Source organism: Macrobrachium rosenbergii, chromosome 41 (genome assembly GCF_040412425.1).
Source record: "Macrobrachium rosenbergii isolate ZJJX-2024 chromosome 41, ASM4041242v1, whole genome shotgun sequence".
Lineage (NCBI taxonomy): Eukaryota > Metazoa > Arthropoda > Malacostraca > Decapoda > Palaemonidae > Macrobrachium > Macrobrachium rosenbergii.
Genome location: NC_089781.1, coordinates 75724161 through 75751387, shown reverse-complemented (window position 1 = coordinate 75751387; position 27227 = coordinate 75724161). Strand labels below are relative to the sequence as shown.

General features: G+C 36.3%; 23 non-coding genes across 23 annotated transcripts; all 23 read left to right on the top strand.

The window, feature by feature from the left end:
- Nucleotides 1–1960: 1960 nt before the first annotated feature.
- Nucleotides 1961–2032, top strand: TRNAE-UUC (transfer RNA glutamic acid (anticodon UUC)). Its single transcript has one exon. It is a non-coding gene; the product is annotated as a tRNA-Glu (tRNA).
- Nucleotides 2033–3337: 1305 nt separating this feature from the next.
- TRNAE-UUC (transfer RNA glutamic acid (anticodon UUC)) lies at nucleotides 3338–3409 on the top strand. Its single transcript has one exon. It is a non-coding gene; the product is annotated as a tRNA-Glu (tRNA).
- A 278-nt stretch (nucleotides 3410–3687) lies between these two features.
- Nucleotides 3688–3759, top strand: TRNAE-UUC (transfer RNA glutamic acid (anticodon UUC)). The gene has a single exon. It is a non-coding gene; the product is annotated as a tRNA-Glu (tRNA).
- Nucleotides 3760–4032: 273 nt separating this feature from the next.
- TRNAE-UUC (transfer RNA glutamic acid (anticodon UUC)) lies at nucleotides 4033–4104 on the top strand. Its single transcript has one exon. It is a non-coding gene; the product is annotated as a tRNA-Glu (tRNA).
- Nucleotides 4105–4697: 593 nt separating this feature from the next.
- Nucleotides 4698–4769, top strand: TRNAE-UUC (transfer RNA glutamic acid (anticodon UUC)). Its single transcript has one exon. It is a non-coding gene; the product is annotated as a tRNA-Glu (tRNA).
- A 927-nt stretch (nucleotides 4770–5696) lies between these two features.
- Nucleotides 5697–5768, top strand: TRNAE-UUC (transfer RNA glutamic acid (anticodon UUC)). The gene has a single exon. It is a non-coding gene; the product is annotated as a tRNA-Glu (tRNA).
- Nucleotides 5769–6926: 1158 nt separating this feature from the next.
- On the top strand, nucleotides 6927–6998 carry TRNAE-UUC (transfer RNA glutamic acid (anticodon UUC)). The gene has a single exon. It is a non-coding gene; the product is annotated as a tRNA-Glu (tRNA).
- Nucleotides 6999–7477: 479 nt separating this feature from the next.
- Nucleotides 7478–7549, top strand: TRNAE-UUC (transfer RNA glutamic acid (anticodon UUC)). Its single transcript has one exon. It is a non-coding gene; the product is annotated as a tRNA-Glu (tRNA).
- A 291-nt stretch (nucleotides 7550–7840) lies between these two features.
- On the top strand, nucleotides 7841–7912 carry TRNAE-UUC (transfer RNA glutamic acid (anticodon UUC)). Its single transcript has one exon. It is a non-coding gene; the product is annotated as a tRNA-Glu (tRNA).
- A 577-nt stretch (nucleotides 7913–8489) lies between these two features.
- Nucleotides 8490–8561, top strand: TRNAE-UUC (transfer RNA glutamic acid (anticodon UUC)). Its single transcript has one exon. It is a non-coding gene; the product is annotated as a tRNA-Glu (tRNA).
- Nucleotides 8562–8741: 180 nt separating this feature from the next.
- TRNAE-UUC (transfer RNA glutamic acid (anticodon UUC)) lies at nucleotides 8742–8813 on the top strand. Its single transcript has one exon. It is a non-coding gene; the product is annotated as a tRNA-Glu (tRNA).
- A 549-nt stretch (nucleotides 8814–9362) lies between these two features.
- On the top strand, nucleotides 9363–9434 carry TRNAE-UUC (transfer RNA glutamic acid (anticodon UUC)). The gene has a single exon. It is a non-coding gene; the product is annotated as a tRNA-Glu (tRNA).
- Nucleotides 9435–10034: 600 nt separating this feature from the next.
- TRNAE-UUC (transfer RNA glutamic acid (anticodon UUC)) lies at nucleotides 10035–10106 on the top strand. The gene has a single exon. It is a non-coding gene; the product is annotated as a tRNA-Glu (tRNA).
- Nucleotides 10107–10702: 596 nt separating this feature from the next.
- On the top strand, nucleotides 10703–10774 carry TRNAE-UUC (transfer RNA glutamic acid (anticodon UUC)). Its single transcript has one exon. It is a non-coding gene; the product is annotated as a tRNA-Glu (tRNA).
- An 847-nt stretch (nucleotides 10775–11621) lies between these two features.
- On the top strand, nucleotides 11622–11693 carry TRNAE-UUC (transfer RNA glutamic acid (anticodon UUC)). Its single transcript has one exon. It is a non-coding gene; the product is annotated as a tRNA-Glu (tRNA).
- A 5374-nt stretch (nucleotides 11694–17067) lies between these two features.
- TRNAE-UUC (transfer RNA glutamic acid (anticodon UUC)) lies at nucleotides 17068–17139 on the top strand. The gene has a single exon. It is a non-coding gene; the product is annotated as a tRNA-Glu (tRNA).
- Nucleotides 17140–18020: 881 nt separating this feature from the next.
- On the top strand, nucleotides 18021–18092 carry TRNAE-UUC (transfer RNA glutamic acid (anticodon UUC)). The gene has a single exon. It is a non-coding gene; the product is annotated as a tRNA-Glu (tRNA).
- A 533-nt stretch (nucleotides 18093–18625) lies between these two features.
- TRNAE-UUC (transfer RNA glutamic acid (anticodon UUC)) lies at nucleotides 18626–18697 on the top strand. The gene has a single exon. It is a non-coding gene; the product is annotated as a tRNA-Glu (tRNA).
- A 641-nt stretch (nucleotides 18698–19338) lies between these two features.
- TRNAE-UUC (transfer RNA glutamic acid (anticodon UUC)) lies at nucleotides 19339–19410 on the top strand. The gene has a single exon. It is a non-coding gene; the product is annotated as a tRNA-Glu (tRNA).
- A 303-nt stretch (nucleotides 19411–19713) lies between these two features.
- Nucleotides 19714–19785, top strand: TRNAE-UUC (transfer RNA glutamic acid (anticodon UUC)). The gene has a single exon. It is a non-coding gene; the product is annotated as a tRNA-Glu (tRNA).
- A 495-nt stretch (nucleotides 19786–20280) lies between these two features.
- On the top strand, nucleotides 20281–20352 carry TRNAE-UUC (transfer RNA glutamic acid (anticodon UUC)). The gene has a single exon. It is a non-coding gene; the product is annotated as a tRNA-Glu (tRNA).
- Nucleotides 20353–20866: 514 nt separating this feature from the next.
- Nucleotides 20867–20938, top strand: TRNAE-UUC (transfer RNA glutamic acid (anticodon UUC)). Its single transcript has one exon. It is a non-coding gene; the product is annotated as a tRNA-Glu (tRNA).
- Nucleotides 20939–21219: 281 nt separating this feature from the next.
- TRNAE-UUC (transfer RNA glutamic acid (anticodon UUC)) lies at nucleotides 21220–21291 on the top strand. Its single transcript has one exon. It is a non-coding gene; the product is annotated as a tRNA-Glu (tRNA).
- The last annotated feature ends 5936 nt before the right edge of the window (nucleotides 21292–27227 follow it).

Genomic DNA, 27227 nt, shown 5'->3' with positions numbered 1-27227 from the left:
AGTTGTTAGAGATTTATCAGGCAAAAGAATGAAATCTCTCTTATACTAATTTTTTTCATCTCGACAATTGCAATAATAATGTTTAACGTAGCATTGAAATACACTAATTATTCATAGATAGTTTATTATTTAACATTACTATTGAGAAAATAATGGGATGTTAAATTGCACTTATTTTCTGCTAAAGTTTTATTTCCATTTCTCTTTCTGGCTCATTCTCTCCATAGATAATTACACACACACACACACACACACACACACACACACACACACACACACACATATATATATATATATATATATATATATATATATATATATATATATATATATATATATATATATATATATATATATATATATATATATGTATATATATATATATATATATATATATATATATATATATATATATATATATATATATATATATATATATATATATATATATATATATATATATATATATATATATATATATATATATATATATATATATATATATATATATATATATATATATATATATTTATGCAATGTTCATTTACTTATTATTCTTCTGTTTATATCTGCTATTGGTTTAAGAAGATTCTTCTTTACAGATGTTGACCTTTCTAACTTTATTATGTAGTAGCGTAGTTTTCCCAGGAGGTCTTAAGAAGACACAATTGATTTTCTTTCTTCATTAGCACCAAAGAAATAACTTTACAATAGAAGTACAAGGTGAAATGCTGTACAATTATAGGGTGAGTCTTATAGGGTGAGTCCAAGTGAGCCTGTCTTCTTTATCAACCCACAGTAGATGAGGCCTGCAACCTCATGCCTTCTTCTTTGTGCCTTAGCTGCTCCTTCTCTGCTCTGCTCTCTGCTGCGCCGCCTCTACTCTCTATTTCTGCTTTCCCTCTTCAGAACTGGAATTGATAAGGATTTCTGGAAGTTTTTGTCTCGCCCCTCTGTAGGCGGAATCTTGGTTTTGGTCCGGCCCTCTAGATGCTTAATTGGTTAAGCTAATCTAAAGACAGCCCATTTTGGGTGGATTTCTGGAAAAAGCACCGCCTTCAAAGGAGGTGTTTTGACGTCACTGAACCTTATAAACTCTAGTGGCTATTTATCCCACTAAGGCCACCATGCATTTTTGCTATGAATTCTTCATGATTACAAACTCGATTAAGAGCAGTCATAATGGCTTCATAACCACGGCACAATCGTAACACGTACCCGTGTTTTGCTTTTCTAATCACGACACAGTTTTGCTGTTCTAGCGCTAGTTTACAAACCTCTTTGTTTCTGAGTTCTGGCCTTGTGGTGACACCATGGCCAAAACACAGAGATGTTTTGAAATTCTCTCTCTCTCTCATTATTTTGATTAACACTTAGATTATTCAGAATTCCTAGTTATCACTACACACACACACACACACACACACACACACACACACACACACACACACACACACACACACACACATATATATATATATATATATATATATATATATATATATATATATATATATATATATATGTGTGTGTGTGTGTATATATATATATATATATATATGTATGTATATATATATATATATATATATATATATATATATATTATATTTATATATATATATATATTATATATATATATATATATATATATATGTATATATATATATATATATATATATATATATATATATATGTATATATATATATATATATATATATATATACATATATGTATATATATTATATTTTAAATATATATATATACTTATATAACATATGAATCCCCTAACTCTGATTCATTCTCTCTCCCAATCTCTCTCGTAGAAATGAAGATGTGCATTCGAAACATCTCTAATACTCAAGGCTGAGAGGAAAGAGTAATTGGATAAAAGAATTAGGGAAAAGCTTGAAATAATAAAAGATGTTTTAAGTTTGTTTTGTAAAATTGAACGATTTTAGATCCCATGTAGACTAGTGGCTAGGGTACCTGGCTTTCACCCAGGAGGCCCAGGTTTGATTCCTGGCATAGGAATCTATTTTATAGGTGACATTTCAGAGGTAGTTGATGTGCTTTAGTACTTTTGTTGAGGTGTTTGCACATTCTCTCTCTCTCTCTCTCTCTCTCTCTCTCTCTCTCTCTCTCTCTCTCTCTCTCTCTCTCTCTCTCTCTCTCTCTCATAAAAATGAATGTCTTTGCATATCCCGAAAGTGATTTTAGTCATTTTAGCTACATTTTCGTGAAACTGAAACGAAAAAATTTTGCTGCACATTTAGGGAAAGGTTAAGCTCTTAAGAGAGACATATCGCTTTGAAACGAAGACATTTTCAGATACCAAGTGATCTAGTGGCTAGGATATTTAGCTTTCACCCAGGAGGCCTGGGTTTGATTCCCAGCATGGGAATATATTTTGAAGACATTTCAGGAGTAGTTATGTGCTTTAGTACCTATGTTGGAGTGTTTGCATATTTTCTCTCTCTCTCTCTCTCTCTCTCTCTCTCTCTCTCTCTCTCTCTCTCTCTCTCTCTCTCTCTCTCTTATAAAAATGAATGTGCTTGCATATCCCGCAGATTCGTTCTAATAATTTTAGCTACATTTGAATGAAGCTAAGAGGAAGATTACTTTATTAAATATTTAAGGAAATGTTAATCCTATAAAAGACTTTGATCTCTTTGACTCTTATATTTTCAGATTCCATGTGGTCTAGTGGCTAGGATACCTGGCTTTCACCCAGGAGGTTAGGGTTCGATTCCCGGAATGGGAAGATGATTTGAAGGGGACATTGGAAAGGTAGTTGACCTACTGTATAACTGATGTTGAAAATTTTTTTAAAATTTCTCTCTCTCTCTCTCTCTCTCTCTCTCTCTCTCTCTCTCTCTCTCTCTCTCTTATAAAAATGAATGTTCTTGCATATCCCGCAGATTCGTTCTAATAATTTTAGCTACATTTAAATGAAGCTAAGAGGAAAATTACTTTATTAAATATTTAAGGAAATATTAATCCTATAAAAGACTTTGATCTCTTTGAAACAGATTACATTTTCAGATCCCATGCGGTCTAGTGTCTAGGATGCCTGACTTTCACCCAGGGAGCTAGTGTTTAAATCCTGGCATGGGAAGATGTATTAAAGAGGACATTTCAGAGGTAGTTGATAAGTTGTTGTTCTTGTGTTGAAATTTTATCTCTCTCTCTCTCTCTCTCTCTCTCTCTCTCTCTTTCATAAAAATGAAGTTATACTTGCAAATCCAACTGAATTGTCCTTATGGTGTTAAAGATTTATGTAAATGTTAAAGTAACAAAAGAGAATTTGATCTCTTTGAAACATATTACATTTTCAGATCCCATGTGGTCTAGTGGCTAGGATACCTGGCTTTCACCCAGGAGGCCCGGGTTCGATTCCCGGCATGGGAATGTGTTTTGAAGGGGGTCATTGGAAAGGTAGTTGACCCACCTCAATGCTAATGTTGAAAATTTTTTATATTTAGTTATACTCTCTCTCTCTCTCTCTCTCTCTCTCTCTCTCTCTCTCTCTCTCTCTCTCTCTCTCTTGCAGAACTCAGAGAGTTGTTTTATGGTGTTCTCTGCATGATTGTGAAGCTGAACAGAAAAATAGTTAGTTTAAAAATCTAAGGAAAGGTTGCAATATTGAAAGAGACTTTGATCTTTTTGAAACAAATTACATTTTCAGATCCCATGTGGTCTAGTGGCTAGGATACCTGCCTTTCATCCAGGAGGCCCAGGTTTGATTCCTGGTGTGGGAATATATTTTCAAGGTGACATTTTAGATGTAGTTGATCCATTTAGTACTTAGGTTGAAGTGTTTGCACACATATTCTCTCTCTCTCTCTCTCTCTCTCTCTCTCTCTCTCTCTCTCTCTTATAAAAAAATGAATGTGTGCTTCATATCCTGCGCAGGAGTCCTAATCATGTAAGCTACATTTTCATGAAACTGAAAACTATGTTGTTAAAAAATAAGGAAAGTTTAAGCTCTTAAAAGAGACTTTATTCTCTTGGAAATAAATTACATTTTCGGATCCCATGTGGTCTAGTGGCTAGGATACCTGGCTTTCACCCAGGAGGCCCGGGTTCGATTCCCGGCATGGGAAGATGTTTTGAAGAGGGCGTTTCAGAGATTCATGCTCGCTCTCTCTCTCTCTCTCTCTCTCTCCCCCACTCTCTCTCTCTTTCTCTCATAAAAAAAGAAGTTGTACTTGTAAATACAGAATTCTTCTTGTGGTGTTAGCTACATCATCCTGAAATTAAAAAGAAAAGAAATTTGTTAAAGATTTATGGAAATGTTTAAGTAATAAAAGAGATCGATCTTCATGAAACAAATTACATTTTCAGATCCCATGTGGTCTAGTGGCTAGGATACATAGCATTCACCCAGGAGACCTGGTTTTGACTCCCAGCATGGGAAGATGTTTTGAAGGGGACATTGGAAAGGTAGTTGACCCACATCAATATTGATGCTGAAAATTTTTTAATTTACTTATTTCTCTCTCTCTCTCTCTCTCTCTCTCTCTCTCTCTCTCTCTCTCTCTCTCTCTCTCTCTCTTGCAGAACCCAGAGAGTTGTGCTTAAGGTGTTCACTACATGATTGTGAAGCTGAACAGAAAATTGGCTAGTTAAAAATTTAGGGAAAGGTTGAAATAATGAAAGCGACTTTGATCTCTTTGAAACAGATCTCATTTTCAGATCCCATGTGGTCTAGTGGCTAGGATACCTGGCTTTCACCCAGGAGGCCCGGGTTCGATTCCCGGCATGGGAATATATTTTGAAGGTGACATTTCAGAGGCAGTTGATGTGTTTAGTACTTAAGGTGAAGTGTTTGCACATATTCTCTCTCTCTCTCTCTCTCTCTCTCTCTCTCTCTCTCTCTCTCTCTCTCTCTCTCCCAGCATGTAAGCTTAATTTTCTTGAAACTGAAAAATAACTATTTTGTTAAAAATTAGGAAAATGTTAAGCACATAAAAGCGGCCTTATTCTCTTTGAAACAAATTACTTTTCAGATACCACATTGGTATTGGCTAGGATACCTGGCTTTCACTCAGGAGGCCTGCATTTAATTCCTGACATGGGAAGATGTTTTGAAGAGGACATTTCAGAGATAGCTGATATGCTTTAGTCCTTCTCTCTCTCTCTCTCTCTCTCTCTCTCTCTCTCTCTCTCTCTCTCTCTCTCTGTCATAAAAAAGAAGTTATACTTATAAATTCAGAATTCTGCTTATGGTGTTAGCTACATCGTCCAGTAACTAAAAAGAAAAGAAATTTATTAAAGATTTATGGAAATGTTAAAGTAATAAAAGAGACTTTGATCTGTTTGAAACTAATTACATTTTCAGATCCCATATGGTCTAGTGGCTAGGATACCTGGCTTTCACCCAGGAAGCCTGGTTTAATTTCCTGCATGGGAAGATGTTTTGAAGGGGACATTGGAAAGGTAATTGACCCACCTCATTAGTGATGATGAAAATTTTTTATATATTCTTATTCTCTCTCTCTCTCTCTCTCTCTCTCTCTCTCTCTCTCTCTCTCTCTCTCTCTCTCTCTCTCTCTCACAGAACCCAGAGAGTTGTTCTTAAGGTGTTTCCTACATGATTGTGAAACTGAACAGAAAATTGGTTAATTAAAAATTTAGGGAAAGGTTGAAATAATGAAAGGGACTTTAATGTCTTGAAACAAATTACATTTTCAGATCCCATGTGGTCTAGTGGCCAGGATATCTGGCTTTCACCCAGGAGGCCCGGGTTCGATTCCCGGCTTGGAAATATACGTATTTTGAAAGTGACATTTCAGAGGTAGTTGATGCGTTGAGTGCTTGTGGTGAAGTACTTGCACATATTCTCTCTCTCTCTCTCTCTCCCCCCCCCAATCATGTAAGCTTAATTTTCTTGAAACTGAAAAACAACTATTTTGTTAAATATTATGGAAATGTTAAGCTCATAAAAGAGGCTTTATTCTCTTTGACACAAGTGACTTTTTAAGATCCCATGTGGTCTAGTGGCTAGCATACCTGGCTTTCACCCGGGAGGCCTAAGTTTGATTCCCGGCATGGGAAGATGTTTTGAAGGGAACATTGGATAGGTGGTTGACTTACCTTAATACTTATGGTGAAATTTTGTTTCTCTCTCTCTCTCTCTCTCTCTCTCTCTCTCTCTCTCTCTCTCTCTCTCCCTTGCAGAACCTGTAGATTTGTTCTTATAGGCTTAACTACATGATTGTGAAACTGAGCAGAAAAATATTTAAGGATTTAGGGAAATGTAAAGTACTGAAAGAGACACTGTTCTATTTGAAACAAATTACATTTTCAGATCCCATGCAGTGTAAAGGCTAGGATACCTGGCTTTCACTCAGGAGGCCGGCATTTAATTCCTGGCATGGGAAGATGTTTTGAAGAGGTCCGTTCAGAGATAGCTGATATGCTTTAGTCCTTCTGTTGAAATTCTTAGAAGTTATACTTGTAAATATAGAATTCTTATGGTGTTACCTACATCGGCCTGAAATAAAAAAAAATAAATTTGTTAAAGATTTATGGAAATGTTAAAGTAATAAGAGACTTTGATCTCTTTGAAACAAATTACTTTTTCGATCCCATGTGGTCTAGTGGCTGGAATACCTAGCTTTCACCCAGGAGACCCGGGTTTGATTCCCAACATGGGAAGATGTTTTGAAGGGGACATTGGAAAGGTAATTGACCCACCTTAGTACTGATGCTGAAAATTTTCTTATATTTACTTATCTCTCTCTCTCTCTCTCTCTCTCTCTCTCTCTCTCTCTCTCTCTCTCTCTCTCTTGCAGAACCCAGAGAGTTGTTCTTCACTACATGATTGTGAATCTGAACAGAAAATTAGTTAGTTAAAAATTTACGGAAAGGTTGAAATAATGAAAGTGACTTTGATGTCTTTGAAACCTATCAAGTTTTCAGGTCCCATGTGGTCTAGTGGCTAGGATACCTGGCTTTCACCCAGGAGGCCCGGGTTCGATTCCCGGCATGGGAAGATGTTTTGAAGGGGACATTGGAAAGGTAGTTGACCTACTGTAATGCTGATGTTGAAAAATTTTTTTATATTCTCTCTCTCTCTCTCTCTCTCTCTCTCTCTCTCTCTCTCTCTCTCTCTCTCTCTCTCTCTCTCTCTCTCTCATAAAATAAAGGTATACTTACAAATCCAGCTGAATTGTCCTTATGGTGTTAAATATTTATGTAAATGTTAAAGTAACAAAAGAGAATTTGATCTCTTTGAAACATATCACATTTTCAAATCCCAGGGTTCTATTCCTGGCATGAGAAGTTGTTTTGAAGGGGACATTGGAGAGGTAGTTGACCCACCTGAATACTGATGTTGAAAATACTGATCTTGAACCCAGAGAGTTTTTTTTTTATGATTGTAAAACTGAACTAGTTACCTTAAAAATATGGAAAGGTTGCCATATTATTGAAAGAGACTTTGATCTCTTTGAATCAAATTACATTTTCTAAGCCCATGTGGTCTAGTGGCTAGGATACCTGCCTTTCATGCAGGAGGCCCAGGTTTGATTCCCGGCGTGGGAATATATTTTGAAGGTGACATTTCAGATGTAGTTGATGCATTTAGTACTTAGGTTGAAGTGTTTGCACATATATTCTCTCTCTCTCTCTCTCTCTCTCTCTCTCTCTCTCTCTCTCTCTCTCTCTCTCTCTCTCTCTCTGAAAAAATGAATGTGTGCTTGCATATCCTTCAGAGTTGTTCTAGTCAAGTAATGTACATTTTCATGAAACTGAAAACTATGTTGTTAAAAAATATGGTAAATTTAAGCTCATAAAAGAGGCTTTATTCTCTTGGAAATAAATTACATTTTCAGATCCCATGTGGTCTAGTGGCTAGGATACCTGGCTTTCACCCAGGAGGCCCGGGTTCGATTCCCGGCATGGGAAGATGTTTTGAAGGGAACATTGGATAGGTAGTTGACCTACCTTAATACTTATGTTAAAAGTTTGTTTGTAATACTTTCTCGCTCTCTCTCTCTCTCTCTTGCATAACCCATAGAGTTGTTCTTATGGTGTTAGCTACACGATTGTGAAATTGAGCAAAAACTGTTCAGTTCAAGATTTGGCGAAACATTAAAACAATGGGAAAGACTTTCCCTTTGAAACAAAATTCATTTTCAGATCCCATGTTGTCTAGTGGCTAGGATACCTGGCTTCTACCCAGAAGTCCTGGTTTCGATTCCCACCATGGGAATATATGTTGAAGGTGACATTTCAGAGGTAGTTGATGTGCTTTAGTACTGATGTTCAAGTGCTTGCACATATATTCTCTCTCTCTCTCTCTCTCTCTCTCTCTCTTATAAAAATTAATATGTTCTCGCATATTCCGCAGAGTTTTTCTTATCATGTAAGCTTCTTTATCATGAAACTGAAAAGAAAACTATTTTGTAAAAAATTTAAGGAAAGGTTAAGCGCATAAAAGAGATTTTATTCTCTTTGAAAAAAAAAGAAACTTCATTTCAGATCCCATGTGGTCTAGTGGCTAGGATACCTGGCTTTCACCCAGGAGGCCCGGGTTCGATTCCCGGCATGGGAAGATGTTTTGAAGAGGGTATTTCAGAGATTCATGCTCTCTCTCTCTCTCTCTCTCTCTCTCATAAAAATGTAGGTATACTTACAAATCCAACTGAACTGTCCTTATGGAGTTAAAGTTTTATGTAAATGTTAAAGTAACAAAAGAGAATTTGATCTCTTTGAAACCTATTACATTTTCAGATCCCATGTGGTCTAGTGGCTAGGATACCTGGCTTTCACCCAGGAGGCCCGGGTTCGATTCCCGGCATGGGAAGATGTTTTGAAGAGGGCATTTTAGAGATTCATGCTCTCTCTCTCTCTCTCTCCTCTCTCTCTCTCTCTCTCTCTCTCTCTCTCTCTCTCTCTCATAAAAATGAAGATATACTTACAAATCCAACTGAATTGTCCTTATGGAGTTAAAGATTTATGTAAATGTTAAAGTAACAAAAGAGAATTTGATCTCTTTGAAACATATCACATTTTCAGATCCCAGGAGACCCGGGTTCGATTCCCGGCATAATAAGTTGTTGTGAAGGGGACATTGGAAAGGTAGTTGACCCACCTCAATACTGATATTGAAAATTTTTTTATATTTACTCTCTCTCTCTCTCTCTCTCTCTCTCTCTCTCTCTCTCTCTCTCTCTCTCTCTCTCTCTCTCTCTCTCTCATGAAAAAATGAATGTGTGCTTGCATATCCTGCAGAGTTGTTCTAATCATGTAATGTACATTTTCATGAAACTGAAAACTATGTTGTTAAAAAATATGGAAAATTTAAGCTCATAAAAGAGGCTTTATTCTCTTAGAAATAAATTACATTTTCAGATCCCATGTGGTCTAGTGGCTAGGATACCTGGCTTTCACCCAGGAGGCCCGGGTTCGATTCCCGGCATGGGAAGATGTTTTGAAGGGAACATTGGAAAGGCTGTTGACCTACCATAATTCTTATGTTAAAAGTTTGTTTGTATTACTTTCTCTCGCTCTCTCTCTTGCATAACCCACAGAGTTGTTCTTATGGTGTTAGCTACACGATTGTGAAATTGAGCAAAAACTGTGCAGTTCAAGATTAGACGAAACGTTAAAACAATGGGAAAGACTTTCTCTTTGAAACAAAATTCATTTTCAGATCCAATGTTGTCTAGTGGCTAGGATACCTGGCTTTTACCCAGAAGTCCTGGTTTCGATTCCCACAATGGGAATATATGTTGAAGGTGACATTTCAGAGGTAGTTGACGTGCTTTGGTACTGATGTTGAAGTGCTTGCACATATATACTCCTCTCTCTCTCTCTCTCTCTCTCTCTCTCTCTCTCTCTCTCTCTCTCTCTCTTATAAAAATGAATGTGTTCTTGCATATTCCGCAGAGTTTTTCTAATCATGTGAGCTACTTTATCATTAAACTGAAATGAGAACTATTTTGTCAAAAATTTAAGGAAAGGTTAAGCACATAAGAGAGATTTTATTCTCTTTGAAAATAAAAAAGAAAAACTTCATTTCAGATCCCATGTGGTCTAGTGGCTAGGATACCTGGCTTTCACCCAGGATGCCCGGGTTCGATTCCCGGCATGGGAAAATGTTTTGAAGAGGGCATTTCAGAGATTCTCTCTCTCTCTCTCTCTCTCTCTCTCTCTCTTAAAAAAAGTAGTTATACTTGTAAATACAGAATTCTTCTTAGGGTGTTAGCTACGTAGTCCTGAAATTAAAAAGAAAAGAAATTTGTTGAAGATTTATGGAAATATTAAAGTAATAAGAGACTGATCTTTTTTTAAACAAATTACATTTTCAGATCCCTTGTGGTCTAGTGGCTAGGATACATAGCTTTCACCCAGGAGGCCTGGGTTTGATTCCCAGCCTGGGAAGATGTTTTGAAGGGGGACATTGAAAGGTAGTTGACCCACCTTGATACTGATGCTGAAATTTTTTTTTATATTTACTTATTCTCTCTCTCTCTCTCTCTCTCTCTCTCTCTCTCTCTCTCTCTCTCTCTCTCTCTCTCTCTCTCTTGCAGAACAAACAACTCTCTCTTTTGCAGAACCCAGAGAGTTGTTCTTAAGGTGTTCGCCACATGATTGTGAAACTGAACAGAAAATTAGTTAGTTAAAAATTTAGGGAAAGGTTGAAATAATGAAATCGACTTTGGTCTCTTTGAAACAAATTTCATTTTCAGATCCCATGTGGTCTAGTGGCTAGGATACCTGGCTTTCACCCAGGAGGCCCGGGTTCGATTCCCGGCATGGGAATATATTTAGAAGGTGACAATTCAGAGGCAGTTGATGTGTTTAGTACTTACAGTGACTGTTTGCACATATTCTGTCTCTCTCTCTCTCTCTCTCTCTCTCTCTCTCTCTCTCTCTCTCTCTCTCTCTCTCTCTCGTAAGCTTAATTTTCTTGAAACTAAAAAAAAACTTATTTTGTTGAAAATAGGGAAATGTAAGCACATAAAAGGTGCCTTATTCTCTTTGAAACAAATTACTTTTTCAGATCCCATGTGGTCTATTGGCTAGGATACCTGGCTTTCACTCAGGAGGCCTGCATTCAATTCTTGGCATGGGAAGAAGTTTTGAAGAGGACATTTCAGAAATAGTTGATATGCTTTAGTCCTTTTGTTGAAATTCTAAGAAGTTATACTTGTAAATACAGAATTTTTATGGTGTTAGCTACATCAGCCTGAATTTAAAAAGAAAAGAAATCTGGTAAAGATTTATGGAAATGTTAAAGGAATAAGAGGCTTTGATCACTTTGAAAGAAATTACTTTTTCGATCCCATGTGTTCTAGTGGCTAGAATACCTAGCTTACACCCAGGAGGCCTGGGTTTGATTCCCAGCATGGGAAGATGTGTTGAAGGGGACGTTGGAAAGCTAGTCGACCAACCTCAGTACTGATGCTGACAATTTTTTATATTTACTTCTCTCTCTCTCTCTCTCTCTCTCTCTCTCTCTCTCTCTCTCTTGCAGAACCCAGAGAGTTGTTCTTAAGGTGTTCACTACATGATTGTGACACTAAACGGAAAATTAGTTAAAAATTTAGGGAAGGGCTGAAATAATGAAAGTGACTTTGACCTCTTTGAAACAAATTATGTTTTCAGATCCCATGTGGTCTAGTGGCTAGGATACCTGGCTTTCACCCAGGAGGCCCGGGTTCGATTCCCGGCATGGGAATATATTTTGAAGGTGACATTTCAGAGGTAGTTGGTTGATGTGGTTAGTACTTATGTTGAAGTGTTTCTCTCTCTCTCTATTCTCTCTCTCTCTCTCTCTCTCTCTCTCATAAAAAAAGTTATACTTGTAAATACAGAATTCTTCTTAGGGTGTTAGCTAGAAAGTGGTCTTGTGGCTAGGATACCTGGCTTTCAACCAGGAGGCCTGGGTTCGCTTCTCGGCATGGGTAGATGTTTTGAAGGGGACATCGGAAAGGTAGTTGCACCACCTCAATAATGATGCTGAAATTGTTATATATTTACTTATTCTCTCTCTCTCTCTCTCTCTCTCTCTCTCTCTCTCTCTCTCTCTCTCTCTCTCTGATGTGACATTCTCTCAGTGAGACGTAATCGTTCATGGTCTGGATAATCTACCCGATAATACGCGTCTTACATACAATTAGCGAATGAAATATAGCTAAAAGTGTTCGTGAACTATCGGTGATTAGCTTAATATCAGATTAGAGTGATAAACCGTCTAATAAGTTGTTTACGAGTGAATTAATAAAAGCTGAAAATCATGGAGGAGTCAGCCAACAGTGGCAAAAGGTGGAGAAACCTAGCTTGCATCGGAGATATTCAATATGATGAATTGGCAGGAAGGGAACTTGGTTTGCTGATCGTGGAGATGAATTGCAACATCGACCAAAAAGATGTGAAAGCATTCACAGACATATTGAAAGGATATGATCCTTCAAACTGGTGCAAATCTGTAGAAAATATAATGAAAATAGAAGGGATACCAATGAAAGTTCAAGTTATCAAAAGACTTATAAAGAAAATCTACAAAAATCAATACATTCCATCAAAGAAAATAAGAACGGTGGAATTAGTGAATATATTGATTGATGCAATAGGCAAACGGATGCCTAAAGCATGCAAACTATGTAGAGTGTGGTATAGCATTGTAAATCCACAAAACCTGATTAGGAAATGCTATGCTTGCCACGTACCGACACACCCTTCATGTGCTGAAGTTGAGCAAAATAGAAATAAGGACACAAAAATATTTTGCTCAACATGTCTAGTATGGATAGACAAGGTCATTAAATCAAGACTTAATGTACAGATTGTGGAGGATGAAGAAGATGAAGAAGAGGAAGAAGAGGAAAATAGAAAAGAAGAAAATAAGACTGAAGAGAAAGAAAAGATTAATGAAAACAAAGAACAGGATAATAGTATGGATGCAGAGAAACTCATAGATTCTACATATGAGGCAATACAGCAACATACATATGAAGAAATAAATTACGACATGATAAATCAAAATAAAATCCCAAAGAGGTTGTACCCGGATCTCCATACTGATGGGAAAGAACAAGAAAAAAAAAAAAAAAAAGACACAGTATGCACCCTTTTGAAAAGAGGGAACTGCAGGTTTGGTGAAAGATGTTATTACAAACATCCCAAGATATGTCACAATTATGAGATCTATGGCAAATGTGCATATCTAGATGGCTATGAATAGGAATGCAGCGATCTACCTCCAAAAATATGTAGAAAATGGAAAGAAGGAAATGGTTGTAGGTTTAATAAGAAATGTAGGTACATGCATCCTGTAGCCATGAAAAACCAAAATCAAAATCAAATACATATAAAAACCAAGGTAAAAATGAAACAAATAAAGAAAAGAACAAAGATCATGTGATGAAGGCAAAAGCAAGCCAACAACACATTATGAAATGTCAGCACCACGATATGAGCCATCAGCACCTAGATATAGCACAAGGAACAAGCAATGTATCTATGATGCTGGGGATGGTGCAGATATGGAGATAAGTGCAGGTTTATGCACAAAGTGAATAAATATGAAGCTGGAAGAACAAATATAATGGAAAAGTTGGATTTTTTAATGTACGAATTTCTGGAAATGAAAAAGATCAACATATCAGAACAGGAAAGAGACATGGAAAATCCTTATTATTACCCATATTAGATAATGGAGATAATACGCAAACCATCATAGTGATGAACGCGCAGGGTTTAGTTTCGAGTAACTCAAAAGAAAGATAGAGTTCTTAGAAGAACTAACCCAAAATGAAAAAATAGAAATATTGAATATAAGTGAAAGCTGGTATTCCCAAGAGACTGGTAATGATGACCAGATAAAGGGTTTCCAAACTTATAGATCAGATAGAAAAATAGAAATCAAGGGGAACCGCGATATATGGGAGAGATGCCAATCAAGGAAAAATCTGTGAGAAATATAGTAACACAGAATGTGAATTAATAGCTGTAGAATTTGAATCTGAAAAATTAGTGAACATTGTAATATATAGACCCCCTAATACTAAAGAGTTTGACATAATAATTGAAAAATTGGATGAAATATGTAGAAATCACAAGGACTGGACTATACTCCTAACTGGAGACTTTAACTTTCCTTTTGTAGAATGGAAAGAACGAATAGGAGACTGTGGTTGTATTTATACATATAAAAAGAGAGCAATAGTAGTGCAGAAGATAAGAGGCAATTTGAAAAGCTATTAGATATGCTACTAGAACATAACATTCAGCAAATAAATCACCTACCAACAAGAAAGGATAATATTTTAGACCTAGTATTTGTAAATGAGGTGAACTATGTTAAAGAAATAATAGTATATAACACGAGTATTTCGGACCATAATGTCATAGAACTAACAGTCCGTTCCAGAACATACGAAAACAGAGAAAAGCAAGAGACGAAAAAATGGGAAGGATATGGAAAATACAATTTCTATAGTAAGAATATAAATTGGTCAAAAATAAATGAAGAATTAAACAAAGAATGGGAAAACATATTTGTAAGTGATGATATACAGGTAAATACCGATATATTATATAAAATATTAGAGGAAATAGTGGAAAAATATATACCGAAGAAAAAAGTAATCATCAGTCACGAATTCCAAGAGACAGAAGGATCTTGTCCAGAAAATTAGAAAGTGGAAAAAGCTCTTGCAAAAGAAAAGAATGCATGGAAAGTGATGGAACTAAAAGTAAGATAGAAAATGCAGAACAAAAGAAATGACACTACAAAATATCAAGCAAAACCTAAAATTTTTTATTCATATGCAAAAAGATGAATAAAATAAGAGTAGAAATAGGCCCTCTAAGAATTGAAGGGTGATTAACGAATGAAAAAAGGAAATATGTAACATATTAGCAGAAAGATATAAGAGTGAATTTACAACTAGAATTGACAATGAAGATAATGATACAGAAATAAGAGATGAAAATACTGAATACTTATCAGATATAGATATTACAGAAGCTGATATTGTGCAGGCTATTAATGAAATTAAAAATGGATCAGCAGCAGGACCAGATGGAGTACCTGCCATATTGTTAAAGAAAGTGGTTCATTCAATCGCAAAGCCGCTAGCAATATTATTAAGACAAAGTATAGATACAGGCAAGATTTATGATGAGCATAAATTAGCATATATTACTCCTACTTTCAAAAGTGGTTCAAGACTAGAGGCAAGTAATTATAGGCCTGTGAGTCTGACATCTCATATTATGAAAGTATATGAAAGGGTAATGAAAAAAAAATATAATGAAACATTTAGTGAAAAATAGATTGTTCAATATAGGACAACATGGTTTTGTACCCGGGAAAAGTACACAAACCCAACTGTTAGTCCACTATGAAAGCATATATAAAAATATGATAAATGAAAAAGATACAGATGTGGTTTACCTAGACTTTGCAAAAGCTTTTGACAAGGTAGATCATAATATATTAGCGAAAAAAATTAGAAAACATAACATTGTTGACAAAGTAGGAAGATGGATAAAAGAATTTTTGCAAAACAGAAAACAGATAGTGATTGCAAACGATGAGAAATCGGATGAAGCTATCCGGTGTACCACAGGGTACGGTGTTAGCTGCATTGCTGTTTGTGATTATGATTGCAGACATAGACAGTAATGTTAAGGACTCAGTAGTAAGAAGTTTTGCAGATGACACAAGAATAAGTAGAGAAATTGCTTGTGATGAAGATAGGAACTCGCTACAAAGAGACCTAAACAAAATATATAAATGGGCAGAGATAAATAGGATGGTATTTAACTCTGATAAATTTGAATCAATGAACTATGGTGATAAAGTAGGAATGCTATATGCATATAAAGGACCTAATAATGAGACAATCACAAACAAGGAAGCAGTTAAAGACCTTGGTGTGATGTTGAATAGGAATATGTTATGCAATGATCAAATAGCAATTCTATTGGCAAAATGCAAAGCAAAAATGGGAATGTTGTTCCGGCACTTCAAAACAAGAAAAGCTGAACACATGATTATGCTTTATAAAACGTACGTACGTAGTCCACTTGAATATTGCAATATAATATGGTACCCACACTACCAAAAGGATATTGCACAAATAGAGAGTGTACAAAGGTCATTTACAGCTAGAATAGAAGAAGTTAAGGACCTTGACTACTGGGAAAGACTACAATTCTTAAATTTATATAGTCTTGAAAGGAGAAGAGAACGCTACATGGTAATTCAAGCATGGAAACAGATAGAAGGAATTACCAAAAAACATCATGGAACTAAAATTATCAAAAAGAGCAAGCAGAGGTAGATTAATAGTGCCAAAAACTATACCAGGAAAATTAAGGAAAGCACACAGGACATTAATCCACCACGCACCAGCATCGATAATGCAGCGTCTATTCAATGCGCTACCAGCTCATCTGAGGAACATAACAGGAGTGAGCGTAGATGTGTTTAAGAATAAGCTCGACAAATATCTAAGATGCATCCCAGACCATCCAAGACTGGAAGATGCAAAATATACCGGAAGATGCGTTAGCAACTCTCTGGTAGACATCAAAGGCGCCTCACACTGAGGGACCTGGGGCAACCCGAACGAATTGTAAGGTCTGTAAGGTAAGGTCTCTCTCTCTCTCTATCTCTCTCTCTTTCTTAGAGAACCCAAAGTGTTGTTCTTATGGTGTTTGCAGCATGATTGTGAAACTGAACCGAAAATTAGTTAGTTATAAATTTATGGAAAGGTTGAAATAATGAAAGAAACTTTGTGAAACAAATTACATTTTCAGATTACATGTGGTCTATTGCCTAGGATACCTGGCTTTCACCCAGTAGGCCATGGTTTGATGCCCGGCATGGTATTATATTTTGAAGGTGACATTTCAGAGGTATATGATGTGTTTACTACTTACGCTAAAGTGTTTGCACATATATTCTCTCTCTCATTGTCTCTAATCATGTAACCTTCATTTTCATGAAACTGAAAAGAAAACTATTTTGTTAAAAATTAGAGAAAAGTGAAGCTCATAAAGGAGATTTTATTCTCTTTGAAACTATACATAATTTCAGATCCCATGTGGTCTAGTGGCTAGGATACCTGGCTTTCACCCAGGAGGCCCGGGTTCGATTCCCAGCATGGGAAACTGTTTTGAAGGGGACATTGGAAAGGTAGTTGACCTGCCTTAATACTTATGATGAAAGTTTGTTTGTATTACTTTCTCTCTTTCTCTCTCTCTTGCAGAGTGCACAGAGTTGTTCTTATGGTGTTAGCAACATGATTGTGAAATTGCATAGAAAACTGTTTAGTTGAAGATTTGGGGAAACGTTAAAATAATGAGAGAGAGACTTTCTCTTTGAAACAAATTACATTTTCATATTCCATGCAGTCTAGTGGCTAGGATACCTGGCTTACACCCAGGTAGCCCGCATTTAATTCCTGGCATGGGAAGTTATTTTGAAAGGACATTTCAGAGATAGTTTATATTCTGTAGTCCTCCTCTCTCTCTCTCTCTCTCTCTTGCTGAAACCAGAGAGTTGTTCTTAAGGTGTTCGGTACATGATTGTGAAACTGAACAGAAAATTAGTTACTTAAAAATTTAGGGAAACGTTGAAATAATGAAAGTGACTTTGATCTCTCTGAAACAAATTACATTTTCAGATCCCATGTGGTCTAGTGGCTGAGATACCTGGCTTTCACCCAGGAGGCCTGGGTTCGATTCTCTGTGTGGGAATATATTTTGAATGGGACATTTCAGAGGTAATTGGTTTATGTGTTTAGTACTTATGTTGAAGTGTTTCCACATATTCTCTCTCTCTCTCTCTCTCTCTCTCTCTCTCTCTCTCTCTCTCTCTCTCTCTCTCTCTCTCTCTCTCTCTCTCTCTTGCTGAAACCAGAGAGTTGTTTTTAAGGTGTTCGGTACATGATTGTGAAACTAAACAGAAAATTAGTTTCTTAAAAATTTAGGGAAAGGTTGAAATAATGAAAGTGACTTTGATCTCTTTGAAACAAATTACATTTCCAGATCCTATGTGGCCTAGTGGTTAAGATACCTGGCTTTCACCCAGGAGGCCTGGGTTCGATTCCCGGCGTGGGAATATGTTTTGAAGGGGACATTGGAAAGGTAGTTGACCTGCCTTAATACATATGTTGAAAGTTTGTTTTACTTTCTCTATTTCTCTCTCTCTTACAGAGTGCATACAGTTGTTATGGTGTTAGCTACATGATTGTGAAGTTGCGCAGAAAACTGTTTATTTGAAGATTTGGGGAAACATTAAAATAATGAGAGAGAGACATTCTCTTTGAAACAAATTACATTTTCATATCCCACGCAGACTAGTGGCTAGGATACCTGGCTTATACCCAGGTGGCCTGCATTTAATTCCTCGCATGGGAAGTTATTTTGAAAGGACATTTCAGAGATAGTTGATATTCTGCAGTCCTTCTGTTAAAATTCTCTCTCTCTCTCTCTCTCTCTCTCTCTCTCTCTTTCAGAAACCAGAGAATTGTTCTTAGGGTGTTCGCTATTTGATTGTGAAACTGAACAGAAAATTAGTTTGTTAAAAATTTAAGGAAAGGTTGAAATAATGAAAGCAACTTTGATCTCTTTGTAACAAATTACCTTTTCAGATCCCATGTGGTCTAGTGGCTAGGATACCTGGCTTTCACCCAGGAGGCCCGGGTTCGATTCCCGGCATGGGAATATATTTTGAAGGTGACATTTCAGGGGTAGTTGGTTGATGTGCTTAGTACTTATGTTGAAGTGTTTGCACTTATTCTCTCTCTCTCTCTCTCTCTCTCTCTCTCTCTCTCTCTCTCTCTCTCTCTTTCATAAAAAAAGAAGTTATGTTTGTAAATACAGAATTCTTCTTATGGTGTTCGCTAGAAAGTCCTGAAATGAAAAAGAAAAGAAATTTGTCAAAAGATTTATGGAAATGTTAAAGTAATAAGAGACTTTAATCACTTTGAAACAAATTACTTTTTCGGTTCCATGTGGTCTAGTGGCTAGGATACTTACCTTTCACCCAGGAGGCCCTGGTTTGATTCCCAGCATGGGAAGATGTTTTGATGGGGACATTGGAAAGGTAGTTGACCCACCTCAGTACTGATGCTGAAAATTTTTCATATTTACTTATTCTCTCTCTCTCTCTCTCTCTCTCTCTCTCTCTCTCTCTCTCTCTCTCTCTCTCTCTCTCTCTCTTTTGCAGAACCCAGAGAGTTGTTCTTAAGGTGTTCACTACATAATTGTGAAACTGAACGGAAAATTAGTTAGTTAAAAATTTATGGAAAGTTTGAAATAATGAAAGTGACTTTGATCTCTTTGAAACAAATTACATTTTCAGATCCCATGTGGTCTAGTGGCTAGGATACCTGGCTTTCACCCAGGAGGCCCGGGTTCGATTCCCGGCATGGGAATATATTTTGAAGGTGACATTTCAGAGGTAGTTGGTTGATGTGTTTAGTACTTATGTTGAAGTGTTTGCACATTCTCTCTCTCTCTCTCTCTCTCTCTCTCTCTCTCTCTCTCTCTCTCTCTCTCTCTCTCTCTCTCTCTCTCATAAAAAAGGAAGTTACACTTGTGAATACAGAATACTTCTTATGGTGTTAGCTACTGTACATCGTCCTGAAATTGAAAAGAAAAGAAATTTGTTAAAGATTTATGGAAATGTTAAACTAATAAAAGAGACTTTGATCTTTTTGGTATAGTATATTTTCAGATCCCATGTGGTCTAGTGGCTAGGATACCTGGCTTTCACCCAGGAGGCCCGGGTTCGATTCCCGGCATGGGAAGATGTTTTGAAGGGGACATTGGAAAGGTCGTTGCACCACCTCAATAATGATGCTGAAATTGTTATATATTTACTTATTCTCTCTCTCTCTCTCTCTCTCTCTCTCTCTCTCTCTCTCTTGCAGAACCCAGAGAGTTGTTCCTAAGGTTCACTACATGATTGTGAAACTGAACGGAAAATTAGTTAGTTAAAAATTATGGAAAGGTTGAAATAATGAAAGAAACTTAGCGAAACAAATTACATTTTCAGATTATACGTGGTCTATTTTCTAGGATATCTGGCTTTCACCCAGAAGGCCATGGTTTGATTCCTGGATGGGATTTTATTTTGAAGGTGACATTTCAGAGGTATTTGATGTGATCAGTACTCACGCTGAAGTTTGCACATATATTCTCTCTCTCATTGTCTATAATTATGTAACCTTCATTTTCATGAAACTGAAAAGAAAGTTATCTCATTAAAAATTATTCTCTTTGAAACAATATATATTTTCAGATCCCATGTGGTCTAGTGGCTAGGATACCTGGCTTTCACCCAGGAGGTCCGGGTTCGATTCCCGGCATGGGAAACTGTTTTGAAGGGGACATTGGAAAGGTAGTTGACCTGCCTTAATACTTATGTTGAAAGTTTGTTTTACTTTCTCTTTTTCTCTCTCTCTTACAGAGTGTATACAGTTGTTATGGTGTTAGCTACATGATTGTGAAGTTGCGCAGAAAACTGTTTAGTTGAAGATTTGGGGAAACATTAAAATAATGAGAGAGAGAGATTCTCTTTGAAACAATATATATTTTCAGATCCCAGGTGGCCCGCATTTAATTCCTGGCATGGGAAGTTATTTTGAAAGGACATTTCAGAGATAATTGATATTCTGCAGTCCTTCTCTCTCTCTCTCTCTCTCTCTCTCTCTCTCTCTCTCTCTCTCTCTCTCTCTCTCTCTCTCTCTCAGAAACCAGAGAATTGTTCTTAAGGTGTTCGCTATATGATTGTGAAGCTGAACAGAAAATTAGTTTGTTAAAAATTTAAGGAAAGGTTGAAATAATGAAAGCGACTTTGATCTCTTTGTAACAAATTACATTTTCAGATCCCATGTGGTCTAGTGGCTAGGATACCTGGCTTTCACCCAGGAGGCCCGGGTTCGATTCCCGGCATGGGAATATATTTTGAAGGTGACATTTCAGGGGTAGTTGGTTGATGTGTTTAGTACTTATGTTGAAGTGTTTGCACATATTCTCTCTCTCTCTCTCTCTCTCTCTCTCTCTCTCTCTCTCTCTCTCTCTCTCTAAAAAAAGAAGTTATACTTGTAAATACAGAATTCTTCTTATGGTGTTAGCTTGAAAGTCCTGAAATTAAAAAGAAAAGAAATTTGTTAAAGATTTATGGAAATGTTTAAGTAATCAAAGAGACTTTGATCTCTTTGAAACATTTTATTTTCAGATCCCATTTGGTCTAGTGGCCAGGATACCTGGCTTTCACCCAGGAGGCCCGGGTTTGATTCCCGGCATGGAAAAATGTTTTGAAGGCGACATTGAAAAGGTAGTTGCACCACCTCAATAATGATGCTGAAATTTTTATACATTCTCTCTCTCTCTCTCTCTCTCTCTCTCTCTCTCTCTCTCTCTCTCTCTCTCTCTCTCTCTCTCTCTCTCTCTCTCTCTTGCAGAACCCATAGTGTTGTTCTTATGGTGTTCGCTGCTTGATTGTGAAACTGAACAGAAAATTAGTTACAAAAAGTTGAAATAATGAAAGAGACTTTGTGAAATAAATTTTATTTTCAGATCACATGAGGTCTATTTCTTAAGATACCTGGCTTCCACCCAGGAGGCCATGGTTCAATTCGGCATGGGATCACATTTTGAAGGTGACATTTCAGAGGTAGTTGATGTGTTTTGTGCTTATGCTGAAGTATTTGCACATATATGCTCTCTCTCTCATTCTCTCTAATCATGTAACATTCATTTTCATGAAACTGAAAAGAAAACTATTTTGTTGAAAAGTAGAGAAAGGTTAAGCTCATAAAGGAGACTTTATTCTATTTGAAACAATAGTCATTTTCAGATCCCATGTGGTCTATAGTCTGTCTAGAATGTCATGAAACATCGAGTAGGTTTGCGACTTTGCCAAACTTGCTCAAGACATTTAATCTGGCTCAAGCTAATCCCAGCACCCTTCCATTCCGGGTCCTTTAATACGGTCGTAAAATTTCCTTTATAATCCCATAATCTGAATCTTTCCAGTCAGTCAGATCCAGCATGCAAAATTATAATTCTACTCCCTTTCCCGCTTGGTGGGTTTATTCCAGTCGCTGCTGTCGAACTTTCATCCATCCAGAACTTGGTGGCTGTATAATTCTGATTAATCCAAGTTTCATCTAGAAATATAACAAACTTATTTCCTGTATCTCTATTTTTCATTTCACACAGGAACTTGGTCCTGGCACTGGCAATATCACTTCCCTCCAGTAGAAATGTTCTCCCATTAACTCTTCCGTATTTGAATCCAATCTCTTGACGTATCTTACGTAAAAATTCTCTGCATCCATTAAATCCAATATTTTCTTTTACTTCAAGTAGAATGCTATTCGGCGTTGGAATTTCCTTTCTGACGTAATAACTGAGAACTGTCCTTCGTAAAACGCTCTGATCAAACCCATCGATGTTGGTTAAAGTTGGTGGTCTTTTCCTTTTCTTTACGTTAAAAACGGGAGCTTCATTTTCTTCTAAGCTGTCTTTTCCTTCCTTAGAAATGCGATATATCGTACTTCTGCATTGCTTAGTTGCATCCATTGTACGTTGTACTGTCTTGTCAAAACCATGCATAACAGCTTTGTTTTCTTTCTCCCATTTTGAAATACTCGTGGACATTGAATATGACCTCTTGTGTCTGCGCACTTAATTGCTGACGTGGGGAGCCTTCCATCTTAAACCGTCACGCTTGGGTATCAGAAGTTCAGAACAAAAGTGATAAGCTACTTAACCTTACTGACCTGAGACGGAGAGAGATGTGGCAAAGTGTATGTCAAATCTACGCTGTTTTTTCGCCTTAAGTGAGATTTAATTAATGAAATTGGCGCAAAGCGACAGCGTCGGAAATCTACTCTTTCATGACATTCTGGACAGACTATAGTGGCTAGGACACCTGGCTTTCACCCAGGAGGCCCGGGTACGATTCCCGTCATGGGAAACTGTTTTGAAGGGGACCTTGGAAAGGTAGTTGACCTGCCTTAATACTTATGTTGAAAATTTGTTTTACTTTATCTCTTTCTCTCTCTTGCAAAGCGAATAGAGTTGTTCTTATGGTGTTAGCTACATAATTGTGAAATTGAGCAGAAAACTGTTTAGTTGAAGATTTGGGGAAACGTTAAAATAATGAGAGAGACCTTCTCTTTGAAACAAATTACATTTTCGTATCTAGTGGCTAGGATACTGGCTTTCATCCAGGTGGTGTGCATTTAATTCCTGGCATGGGATGTTGTTTAGAAAGGACATTCAGAGGCAGTTGTTATCCTGTAGTCCTCTCTCTCTCTCTCTCTCTCTCTCTCTCTCTCTCTCTCTCTCTCTCTCTCTCTCTCTCTCTCTTATAAAAATGAAGGTATACTTGTAAGTAAATCCAGCAAAATTGTTCTTTTGGTGTTAGGTACATCATCTTGAAAATGAAAAGAAACGATATTTTGTTAAAGATTTATGTAAATGTTAAAGTAATAAGAGACTCTAATCTTTTTGTAACGGAACATGTTCAGATCGCATGTGGTATAGTGGCTAGGATACCTGGCTTTCACCCAGGAGGCCGGGTTCTATTCCCGGCATGGGAATATATTTCGAAGGTCACATTTCAGAGATAGTAAGTTGATGTGTTTAGTACTTATGTTGAAGTGTTTGCACATATATTCTGTCTCTCTCCCCCTCTCTCTATTATAAAAATTAATGTGTTCCTGCATATTCTGCAGTATTTGTAATCATGTAAGTTACATTTTCATGAAACTGAAAAGAAAACTATTTTGTTAAAAATTTAAGGAATGGGTAAGCTCATAAAAGAGGCTTTATTCTCTTTGAAACAATTTATTTTTTCAGATCCCATGTGGTCTAGTGGCTAGGATGCCTGGCCAGAGTTCAGTTCCCGGCACGTTAAGATGTTTTGAAGGGGACATTAGAAAGGCAGTTGACCTACCTTAATACTTATGTAGAAAGTTTGTTAATTTTACGTTCTCTCTCTCCCTCTTGCAGAACCCGTAGAGTTGTTCTTATGGTGTTAGCTACATGATTATGAAACTGAGCAGAAATCTATTAAATTAAAGATTTGGGGGAAAGGTTCAAGTAATGAAAATGACTTTGTTCTATTTGAAACAAATTACATTTTCTGTTTCCATGCAGCCTAGTGGCTAAGATACCTGGCTTTCACCCAGGAGGCCCGCATGTAACTCCTGGCATGGGAAGATGTTTTGAAGTGGACATTTCAGAGGAAGTTGATATGCTGTGGTCCTCTTGAAATTTTTTTCATATTTCTCTCTCTCTCTCTCTCTCTCTCTCTCTCTCTCTCTCTCTCTCTCTCTCTCTCTCTCTCTCTCTCTCTCTCTCTCTTAGAAAAACGAAGGTAGACTTGCAAATCCCACAGAATTGTCTCGAAAATGAGAAATTTAAATTTTTTAAAGATTTACGGAAATGTTAAAGCAATTCCCGGTATGGGAATATGTTATGAAGAGGAAATTTCAGGGGTAACTGATATCGTGTAGTAAATCTGTTTAAATTTTTGCTTTTCATATTTAATCTCTCCTCTCTCTCTCTCTCTCTCTCTCTCTCTCTCTCTCTCTCTCTCTCTCTCTCTCTCTCTCTCTCTCTCTCTCTCTTTCTTAAAATTAACGTGTGCTTTCAAATTTCTCCATAGATGTTCTTATGGTGTTAGATGCATCTTTGTGAAACAGAAGAAAACTATTATGGGTAGGTTAAATTATAAAAAGACACTTAGATCCCTTTGGAAGCTATTGCACTTTCAGATCCCATGTAGTCTTGTGGCTAGAAAATGTGGCTCTCACCTAAGTTGCCCGGGTTTATTCTGGAATGGTAAAATGAATTGAAGAGGGCATTTAAGAGGTAGTTAATATGGTTAATTGTGTATTTTGAAATGTATGTTTTTTTCATATTCGTTCTCTCTCTCTCTCTCTCTCTCTCTCTCTCTCTCTCTCTCTCTCTCTCTCTCTCTCTCTCTCTCTTGTAAAAATGAAGGGGTGCTTGCGGGTCCCACAGAGTTGCTCTTATGGTGTTAGCTACTGATTTGTGAGAATGAAAAGAAATCTATCTTTTTAAAAAATTTATGGGACTTTGATCTCTTTGAAACAAATTGTATTTTCAGGTACCATGTGGTCTAGTAACTAGGATGCCTGGCTATCACCCAGGAGGCCTGGGTTCGATTCCGGCATGGGAAGTTGTTCTGAATAGGACATTTCGGAGGAAGAAATGCTTTAGTACTTATATTGAAATGTTTGTTTCTCTGCGTACATTTAGCATATTCAAGCGCACTAATTGTGGCATGGGTAACATATTCAAATATAGCAGTGGCAAAAATGCAGTAACATTTCATATAAAAAGCAATGTGTACCACATATATTTTTCTATCTTGTTCGTAAGGCTGCGTCCACACGATCGAACTTTATTCGACGAACTTTGTTCAGTGTGACGTCAGAAGCGGGGAAACAGCGGGCAAAGTTCTGTCTTGCCTGCTGTTTCTCCGCTTCTGACGTCACATCGAACAAAGTTCGATCGTGTGGACGCAGCCTAACACAGTGTACGGGTAGCAAGTTCCAGAGATGTCTGCTAGTATTGTACCAGTCCTGGTTTTATTTGCCATGCCCCGGGGTTAGGTTAGGTTAGTTAGGTTAGGTTAAGTTGGTAATCGTGGAGTGGTTTGGGTGTGGGAAACATAATGAGATTATTTTCAAGAAAATTCTATGGTTAGTTTTTAAGGTATGGCGTCCCGCTTTTTTCGGGGAAAGGTCCAAGTACTCGGTTACATCTAGGGAAAATGTGTACCGGTAATGAACTCTGTTTAACAATTACACAATCCCAATCAAAACAATTCTTTGCAACATGCTGTATCCAATATAGGATCGACTGAATTTGGTGAATTAAGTACTCCTGTAATTCTTCCCCGATAGATACACTAGTTACAATTATCTATCCCCATTTAAATAAAAAAAAACTGCGTTCTGAAAAGAGACGAGTTAAATAGAATTATAAATTAAAACTTAGAAATGCAGATTTTTGGGGGTTAATGGTACACGGGCAGACGGTATTTGTTGGATCCTCTTGCAGCTAACGACTCAATAATAGTTTAATTGTGTCTTATGTGGAACGGAAATTAACGCGCTGGCCATGAGCCTCCTGTTAAAGCGGGTGAAGCGGTTGTAAGGCTGTGGGTAAAAACGACGTTCCCATTTCAATAGGATGCATGAAGACGTGACGTTTTTATTTATTTATTTGTTTATTTATTTATTTTTTGTTTAAGCCACCCTCTCCGAGGGATTATGTAAAAATGCAGAAAGGAGCTTTAGAAATGTCGATTGTATTACTGTAAACAATGTAGAGAATATCAGTAAAACTTTATATTTTCACCTTTTGCCCTTCAAAACAAAATACATTGAATGCTAGCAAATTATTAATAGACCCTATTTACCATTTGTATTCTCTTACGTTCTTGCCAGATACGACTATTAAAAACCTTTCACTTACAGAGACAAGCATGAATTACTATCATGAATAATAGCATTCTGTGATGTGTAGGAATAACATAAGTTTTTTTGTGCATTTTCAGTTAGCGACCTCTATTTAATCATTAAACTGCAGGTATTGTAAATTATGTATATATAATTTCTGGCATTGCTGTTTTCATTATATATATATATATATATATATATATATATATATATATATATATATATATATATATATATATATATATATATATATATATGTATACATATATATATATATATATATATATATATATATATATATATATATATATATATATATATATACATACATATATATACATACATATATATATATATATATATATATATATATATATATATATATATATATATATATATATATATATATATATATATATATATATATATATATATATATATATATATATATATATATATATATATATATATATATATATATATATATATACATACACATACATACATATATATATATATATATATATATATATATATATATATATATATATATATATATATATATATATATATATACATATACCTATGCTTTATCTGTCAATCAATTATAGTTCATGTGAAATGGTATGATCACGGAATGTTTATAATTTCCACTGTATTTAAATGTCAAATATCGAAAGTTACCGCGATATAAATTCCGGGATTACATTTCGGGGAATAAAACGTTTTACATCACGAAA